Source organism: Bacillus rossius, chromosome 16, assembly GCF_032445375.1.
Source record: "Bacillus rossius redtenbacheri isolate Brsri chromosome 16, Brsri_v3, whole genome shotgun sequence".
NCBI lineage: Eukaryota > Metazoa > Arthropoda > Insecta > Phasmatodea > Bacillidae > Bacillus > Bacillus rossius.
Genome location: NC_086343.1, coordinates 17,708,906 through 17,718,447, shown reverse-complemented (window position 1 = coordinate 17,718,447; position 9,542 = coordinate 17,708,906).

Below are 9,542 nucleotides of genomic sequence, written 5' to 3'. Positions count from 1 at the left end.
CCGCCGGTGAAGCGGGTTAAGATCTGATCTATGATTCATTTGACAGTTTTTTTAATGTAGCTATACTAACCTAACATAACCAACCATCCACAATTTTGTAAAGTAATAAACAAAAAAATGACGAAGTTGGCCGAAGGTAGATATTCGGGCTTGCTCGGGTCTGTGCAATACAGAATGTACATCATAGGCTCTTAGTGTTAAATCATTGTAGCATCGTGTGTGTTCCGTGATTGGCTTAGATTCTCCCGGGTGCATGTCCGCTTGTCGGCGCACGAACCACAGCAACTCTGTGGGCAAGCAAACTCGTCCTGGTCAAAGGTGGCAATGGCTTCTCTTGCAGACGGCCGCCAGCAACAACGAAGAAACTGTTGGTGCGGGCAGTGGCGTAGCATGGGTGGGGCGGAGGGGGCGGCCCGCCCCGGGCGGCAGCCCGCGGGGGCGGGTCGCCAGTGAAGTGGGTTGAGATCTGATCTATGATTCATTCATGACATGTGTCAGACACACTATAATGTACCATTTTTATCTAAAATTTTGCGCACCAACTATTTTTTAATATTTATTTAAAAGAAAAACTGCGAAATCACTGACAGAGCTCTTTATAACGTTTGTTTGTTTACATACGAACGGCAACATCGCATCACGCCGCGCCGCCCGGCGCGCGCGAGCCGAGTTGAGCGGCACTCCTTATTATGTTAATTACTCATACAAAATCTTTTGTTTCACGCGTCGGCCCGTGTCGATGCCTCCCTTTCGCACTCATTGAATTTAGTACTACGCATTGTACTGTAAAGTTTGACCTTAACCCAGGGCAAACCAAACAACTTCCGCAAACCGGGACACAGTAAAACTCCTATATTGCCCCGTACCGCGAGCGCAGGTAAACCCAAAAAAATATTAAAACCCAAACTAATAGCAGGCTTAAAAAATACTAATAAGGTTGCGAACAGTGAGAGGAGGCAGCAAGTTAAAAAGATGCAAAATTTATATGACAACATTTTATATATATATATATATATATATATATATATATATATATATATATATATATATATAATAAAATCGTTTCATCACAAATCGGCGCATCCATCATAAAATACATATCCTATTACTACTTATAAAAAATAGCTATATAATACTAAAAAATACTTTAACAATTCCCCCAAAAAATTATAATTTGATCATATACTTCGGAGCTCCGAAAATTAAATATAATTACCAAAAAGGCATTAAAAATATATATAACATATTAATACAAATACAAATACAAATATAGATACGCACCGGGCGTTTCACCGCTGTAAATACCAATTAACATAGGCGAAATCTAGCAAAAAATTGACACACCTTAACATGCAAATAAATATACAAAAAATTTAGCAAATTACAAATTATGGGTTTACAAGCCCTTCTCAGTTAAGTCATTTTCTAACGGTCGACACCTTTTTTCTTCTAGGTCTGGCAGGGATTGGGTGAAACACGCTGAACGTAAAATCCCAGTTTCAGTTTTATTAGTCCGTTAATTTAAATCCCAAAAATCCACAAATTATAGTTTCGCACCAGGGGTCAAAGGGGTCAACGGGGCAGTGGCACGGCTGGCACTTACTTGCTTTTTGACGTCGTGATGTCCGGTCACCAAATACACTCGTTTGCTCACGAGTGTTTTTAATGGCAAACCCTTGCCATTATACGTTACCGTAGCTGCAGGTAATTGTACGGATATGACGAATCCTTCGCCATACCGTCTTGGAATTTATTTCGGCGCACATAATTCATCCTTGGAAAATCCTCGCGATATTCACACACGCTTCACCAACCACTCGCATTCATCGTACCAAAGCGTTCTAAATTATATAAATGAACCCCGTTTATATTCAAAAAGGAACACTCGTATACAGTTACTTCGATGTGGAACCATCACCATGGCCAACCCGCGTTTTACTTCACGTGCGCGCCCGCCTGGGCCTACCAGGCGACTCCGCTCGCCCGTCACACCTGACGTCACACAATCAGCTGTTCTGCTCGCGCGCCGTCTAGCGCAGCGATTACCAACATATTCGGTAGTGTCCTCGAACTTTCCAGACCAATTTAATAACTTAAAATCTTAAACTTAAAAATAATAAGATTAAACAAGAATTAAACATTTCTTTTTTAAAACAACATATAACAAACTTAAATCCAAATTAACTCGTATTACCAGGGCATCCGAAAGATTAATAAAATACGTTAACCATTTCTGCCAACATAAACATTATCAAAGGTAGCATCTGTAGTACACATGCTACAGTACTGATCGTTGTTTGTTTTAGTGCATCGTGAAGTACCGTTACGCAATCACGCTTTACTCGTATGTTTGTTTCGCGAGAGTTTCTGATAGGGAACGAAAGTCATTTTGATTGTGTTTCGATCTTTTAAATACTGTTGAATCTTCTAAAACTAAACATTTAGAACTTTACCCAATCTTTGAACTAGTTTTTGAAAATGAAAAGAGTCAAAGAAAGCGGTGCGGAATTCCGCAAAAAAAAAAAAAAAAAAAAAAAAAAAAAAGATAAGAAAGAAGCAGATGCGAAGAAGTCTCAAGGTGCATTACTGAAATATTTTAGTTCCAGTTCTGGTTCGAAAGCCACGTTAACGTCTTCGGTGGCATCCTGCAGCAGCGGAAGTGATCCCAGTGTAAGTAGGTATATGATTCCTCCATCTAGAATCATGCATGGCCTAGAATTACTCCAGTTATTTATTATTATTATTATTATTATTATTTATTTATTGTTTACAAAAGTTACAATATTTCTTACATTAGTCACACAAAACCTATTCACCTAGGTTTGTCTGCGAGTACGGAGTCACACTCGTTCATTAAATCTTATTTTATAATACACTTAAAATTGCTCTAATAGCTGTTTGAACTTTGATTATTGTTTAAAAAGTATGGAGAATATTAACATAAATTACATTGAGTTAAGGTACATCTTTATAAGTTTACGACTGAATTTTGTGCTGCTACTTGAATTTAAAACTTCAATAGGGGATGTTTTGTAAATCTAGTAGTAGTCTAGGAATATTTTTTTTGTTATTCCTACGAAATCATTTTAGAATATTAATTTATAAAATCCTTGTAATCAATTTTGTATTTGTTTACCAGGAGATAATCCTATTTACGATATTATTTTTCTTCTTATTCTTAAATGCTTGCTTGTCCTTAAACTTATTATTACGAACGTTAGCAAGGCCACGTCACGCGCAGGTGCAGAGCTAGCTGGGCTGGCAACTGCCGTAACATGAGATGTGCCGTGCGCACCTAGGTCGCCACTTTATCTCCCTCCGCTCCTCCCCCCCTCCCCCCCGCCGGATGGCACTGTTAGTTTGACATCCGAAACCTGCCAGCTGCGGAGTTACGTGAGCCGCCGACACGTGTTTTCGAGACATTTCTGCCGTCGGGACGGCTCGGAATGACGTGACTGGCCCCGGCCGCTCTCGTGAGTTCTGGAATTGCGCCAGGGCCTATATATATGCTCGAGGACGTCAGGGCGGGGAGTCAGTGGGATTCAGAGAGTTCAGGTGGCAGCCTTCCCGCGGCGGAGCTTCCGGGGCGATAGTGCCGCGGGTGCGGCAGAGTGGTGAAGTCCTTGGACGAAGGTTCCAGGGCAGGGAGTGAGTGAGTTCAGTGGAGTCGGGAGTTTTTCCGCGGCGAAGTTTCTGGGCGATAGTGCCGCGGGCGCGGCGGAGTCCCGAGCGAATTTGCGAGCGAGGCGTCGAGTGGATCCTCGGCGAAGGCAAGTGCGTCGGCGGCGGCGGAGTGCGGCGACGGAGTCCCGCGGCGGAGATCCACGAGGGGTGCTGCGGCGAGAGTTGCGCCAGAGGTGCGTCCCAGCGAGGTGTGTGGAACGAGTGACTGGGGAATAGACACTTCTTTAAGCGTAATTGATTATTTGCCAATTTAGAAGATTATTTGTGACATAAGCAGTGGCAATAAATAAAACTGTGTAGTGTAATAAAATCTTTAATTGGGCTATACTTTACGAACCCGCGGTAAATCAAAACAATATTAATAGCGAGGTCAATGCAGACGACAAAACAAAACGCCACAGTAGAGCTACAATATGAAAGGAATTAGCCAATACCTGCAGTAAGGAACCATCCTACCAATTTTCTAGAAAATATCGGTGCGAGTCGCTTTTAGTGTAATGGTTTAAAATAAAAACAATAATAAAAATTGACTACAACTAAAAATTTTAATTCAAAACAGACACTAAATGGAAGCTTACTATTAATTTCAATTAATATTCGATGAAAATTCTGTTTAACATTGGCCTGTTATATGATAAATGAGTTACCGAAGGCATAATATCAAAATTAATGTTTTTTGGTGAACGTACAATCTGTATTGCCCACTGTTGTATGTTCTCTATACACAAACACACGAATCCCCGCGCTATCACGACTGAGTCATGAGCTACACTGAACAGAATTTTTTCCGAACTTAAATTACAACTAAGTGTATTTGGGAGGTCTAGGTAAGGAAGACTTAAGTACGTCTCACGGCCGAAGCCTATATAGTTAGGATAATGTTGAAGAAAGATGATATAGACATTTTCGTCTGTTCTGTTACCCATAAGTTTCGCTGTGATTTTTAAGACACTTCACGTCAAAAAGATATGACAATGGCCAGCCGGGATTTGAAACAGTGTTCTCTGGGATACTAATCTAGTGTCTTACGACTCGATCCATAAACTTCGATAATGTATCTTTTTTCATGTTCAGATTGCCTTGTAGTGATGTCTCTTGCTACATGCGTGAGTGTACGATGACTGCATAACATTACAAATACATAGTTTCAGAATATAGTAATCCATGTAGGCTATCATAACATGTCTTGAAAAATTATTGACATCTAGTATTATAAGTACAACTATAATAAATTTCAGTCACGAAAATTTTAATTTACGTCTTTTGAGTATATCGTGTAGTAGTGTGTGTAACTACATGTGATTTTGTTTACACATTTACCATGGGTGTAGACAGTATTTGTGGAAGGGGAGTGCAAGCTAGTCAATCATTCAGAAACTCTTTTAAAAAAATAATGCTTGAAAAAACATTTTTAGGCTATTTGACGATTCCTTAAGTGCTTTTGAAACTCCTGCCATTGTAATTTTCGTAAAATAAAATTTTTCTGTCTAAACAAATCTGGCCACCCTAACCCCCCCCCCCCCCTCTTTTTATTACGTTATTGACACTTACCTATTGTTACAGAAACAGGTTCCCTTTGTAAATGGAACAGAAATATTCATATAAACTTAGATATTTGTTAATTTGTACATTTACATGACAATAACTGTGTCACTACAAAATTGTGTTACCATTTATGTTTTTTGTTGACCCATAACCTACCTCCAATATTTTAAAGTTATTTGTAAACCTTTGTTTGAATAGCTTTCCAGTATTAACTGCGCATATTAAGCACGGTGAAACAAAAGAAAGCGAAATTGTTTAATATTTGTACGACTATCTTTTCCATGGTTAAAAAAAAAAAAAATGCCGAATGTAGGCTTACACATCGATTGAAGTATACAATTATTAGCCAATTTTTGTAAGAAATATTCAGATATACCTCAATAAACCGTATTTCAGATGTGCAAAAATAACCAAAGCTATAATATCTTTCTTTTAGTATTGCAAACTATTCCTTGTCAACTGAAAAATCAATTCTGTGAGCGGTCCAAAGTATTTTTCGTCTTTATTTACTGTTCTTGTTGCTAATGTCTCATCGTTGTTATAAACTTTGTCCATCTGTGCTGAAATAATTTTTGACGTGACAACGTCTAATAAATCGATGAACGCCTGGTGCACGCACGAAAAAGTGTCCCGTAATGCACATTGTTCCACTACGGATGTCCCACTACGGATGTGTCCTGTTATGCTCATTGTACGCATGCGTGGCATCTATCTTCCACTCGATTGGAACAACCATCTATTTGACTTTTCAATAATATTTTCGTCGTTTGAATTATTAATATTATGTAATTTAACGATCGTCCACAGATTTTCAGCACAATCGGTACTGTTATTTAAAAGTAATGTTGAATATTCAAATACGTTTTAAAACTTCCACAACACAAAATAATTTTTTTATATATATGAAATCTGAAACAAGCAGTTCCAATATGGCCTCGTGGCCGTGCGGTTAGCATCGCTGACTATCAATTCAACGGTTGACGGATCGAATCTCGGCTGCTACAGTATTTATTTTGTACTTGTAAAAATAAATACGGTGCGCGCGACACTTCAAAATTAATAAATATATTTGAATTAATGAATGCAAATAAAAGTAAATTTATTAATTAAATTGTAGATTTCATTTCACTCCTTTTTTGTATCCATACAAAATAGTGATAATTCAATAAAAATGATTCAATTTTATTCATAAAAGTATGCAGAGGTAGATTTTATCATACAAACGATAGAAAAATTAAAAATATTCTTCCTCAAAGAATATAATATTATTAATGCCTAAATGGTTTGGTTGCAAAAACCTATTACGGCTCAGTCTCAGGCCGAATATGATATTTCATTTTCTTCTGGATCAACCATTTCAATAATGTTTTGTTATGACGTTGTCACGTTAAACTATCGTCCGTAAACCGACTTTACAGACAACCAATTTTTTACCAATTCTTTCTACGTAATTTTCTGTCTATGACATACATACTAATAAGCTATGGTGTATGTCCTAAATTATATATTTATCCAATCTCCCCAATTGCAAGAAACATTAAAAAAAATAAAGTTTTGATTTGGTATTTGATACCCGTACGTTTGCAAAAAAAAATGTATTTAAAATAAAATTATATATTATTTCGTAATAATCTCAAAATATCAAGTGTATTATGTATAGAGAATTTAATTTCATAACGGAATTATTATATATACTTAAGTAGTTGAACTGAAGGAAAGGTTCGAACATAATAATTTAAAACAACAAAATTATAAGAAAAGTGAAATCTCTTGTAGGATTTTTTTTTCAAATTATTATTTTTGAACGAAAATAAACATACACAGATATGAAATGAACTTTTGATACTGTAACAGTTAAAACATAATACATGTTTTATACTAATACAAGTAGAATTATTACACATCCAAAATAAAAACACTTATTCCAATTTATGTTACAATTAAAATTACAAATAATTAAAACGCGTAGTCACTGCAATGTGCACAAATATTAAATAAAAACTTTCTGTTTTTTTTGTACTCAAAGAAGTTCGTGTTTAATAATCCCGATGATTTAATTAATTTTCCGAGGGTTTCATTGTATAAAATAAAAAAAATATATGCTCCTGCTTAACCCTAAGGTAAGCTATTACCAAGAATTCTGTACTCAGGAGTACTGTTAAGTTCCAATAAAATATAGTTGTATTAAAATAATGAGAAGATTTTGAAAAATAGTAAGCAAATCTCACAAAACTAGTGTCATCTAAATTCTTAGTCTTAAAAACTGATCGATTTAAGGTTAGTACTATCATTATCTAAAATTCTGGCAATGTCATTATGAAATGTATTTTTTAATTTGACATCTCCAACACTGTCATTGATTTAGTACTTAATTTAAGATTTTGAAAATGCCTATTTGCAAACAGTTGTTCGAATAGCTTTCCAGTATTAGCTGCGCATATTAAGCACGGTAAAACAAACAAAAAAAACCAAAAGTAATATAACAAGGTTAACATATCTGTGGTTTTAAAACCAACAAATAAAATGTTACACAATAACTTCATGCTTGTAAGCACACACATATTTTAACGAAACACACTCTTTTAATATTTAACATTTATATTTCAAAATAACTTTACATCAACAGTGAAAGCTATTTACATATTATTTTACTAGTCTATAGATAGTTCTATATAATTATTGTACTGCGGTACTGTAAGTTTGTTTACAAAAAAACAACTTAAAAATTGCCAGTCAAGTTATAAAAATTATATTTCACTGTTATGAAATTACATAATTCATGCTGAACGAACAACGTAAGAACACATAAATTTGTTCGTTACCGAGGTTACTGCACGTACTGCACGTGTTAATGACACACGAAACTACAGTAACCTCGTGGAATAAAATCATGTCAGTGTTAAGAAGACTGCAAGTATCCGCTCTACCACTCTGGTTCTGGGGTAGAGCGCCTGCCTTGTGACTTGTAGGAACCGGGTTCGCGCACCGGCTCCTCCAAGGCGGTTTGCACAGACAAAATGGTGGCATTTTCTCTGGTAGGAATGCAATCCCTTGTAACAAGTCAGGCTACCAAAGAAACTGTGGGTGGAACAGATAAAAACCTTCCAGGTGACTTCCAAATGGGGAGCCCGTTTCTTTTCTTGGGCTCCCCATGCGGTGGCCATTCCGGGGGTTTCTCCGGGGGAACGGAGTTTTAAAAATATATTTTTTTTTTTTTTTTTAGTTTTTAGTAAATGTAGCATTAAAATTCCACCATGTTATAAATAATGCTCAAACAAACATTTAAAACATTTTCTACAAAAATATTTGAATTAAGAGTGTATCAGTCAGTGAGTTGTATACCGATGTTGTGTGTTCAACCATTTATCGGTATATATTTTCTTGAAGTATTATTGAAAGTTAAATTTTAGTCACAAACTATTGACCAACTAATTTGACGGAAAAAAAAATTAAGAGGCACATGAATTTTATTCCTAAAAATATTATTTCTGAAAAACAACGTAGTTTACAATCAGGAAGATCGTCTTTAACAAACACAGTATTATGTGTATGTTTTTATGTATATATGTATAAATCAAGGTTTAATTATCTTACTAATAGACGCTTTGCAGTCAAATTTGCAAATGCAATTTTATGTTATTGGATGTTCCGCAAAGTAGTACTCTTTAATAGTTTATAAATTATAATCCAACTGTTATCAGAATTGATCAAGAAAAGAAGCTGATAAAAAAAAAAAAAGGAAAAATGTTTGTGAACATTTTTCAGCACTTTTATTACCTTCGAGGTAGCCTATAGTGAATGCCAAGTTTTTATTTTTCACCAACATGTAGATAATACTGTTAGTTGCACTTGAAGATCTTAGGTCTAATTAAATTTATAACTTTCTCTGCATCAATATGTTTTAATATATGAGTTTTTTGTGTTCTGAAACCCTAAAAATGAAAACATTACATAAGGAAACCCTTGAATATTTGCGTTGGATTTGCACTCATTAAATAATGATCTACAATTACTTCAAGTATTAAAGTATTCCAGTGTGCAAAAAAGTAAATTCTATATAGCTTTTGAAAATCCTGTATGTAAAAAAAAAGTTTCGAAAAAGTACCTCTCCAAGAAAACGATATTAAAAACAATTAACATCAAAGAAGAAGATAAATTACAATTGATGAGTTACAGAATGTTAAAGCCAGGATATTATAAGATTAAGTTTTTCTGATGGTAACTTCTGGTGGGACATGTATATTGACATTCGACAGTCCGGAAAATTCGCTAGTCCGGCATGGTCACGGCGCCGAACGAGCTGGAGTAAAGAA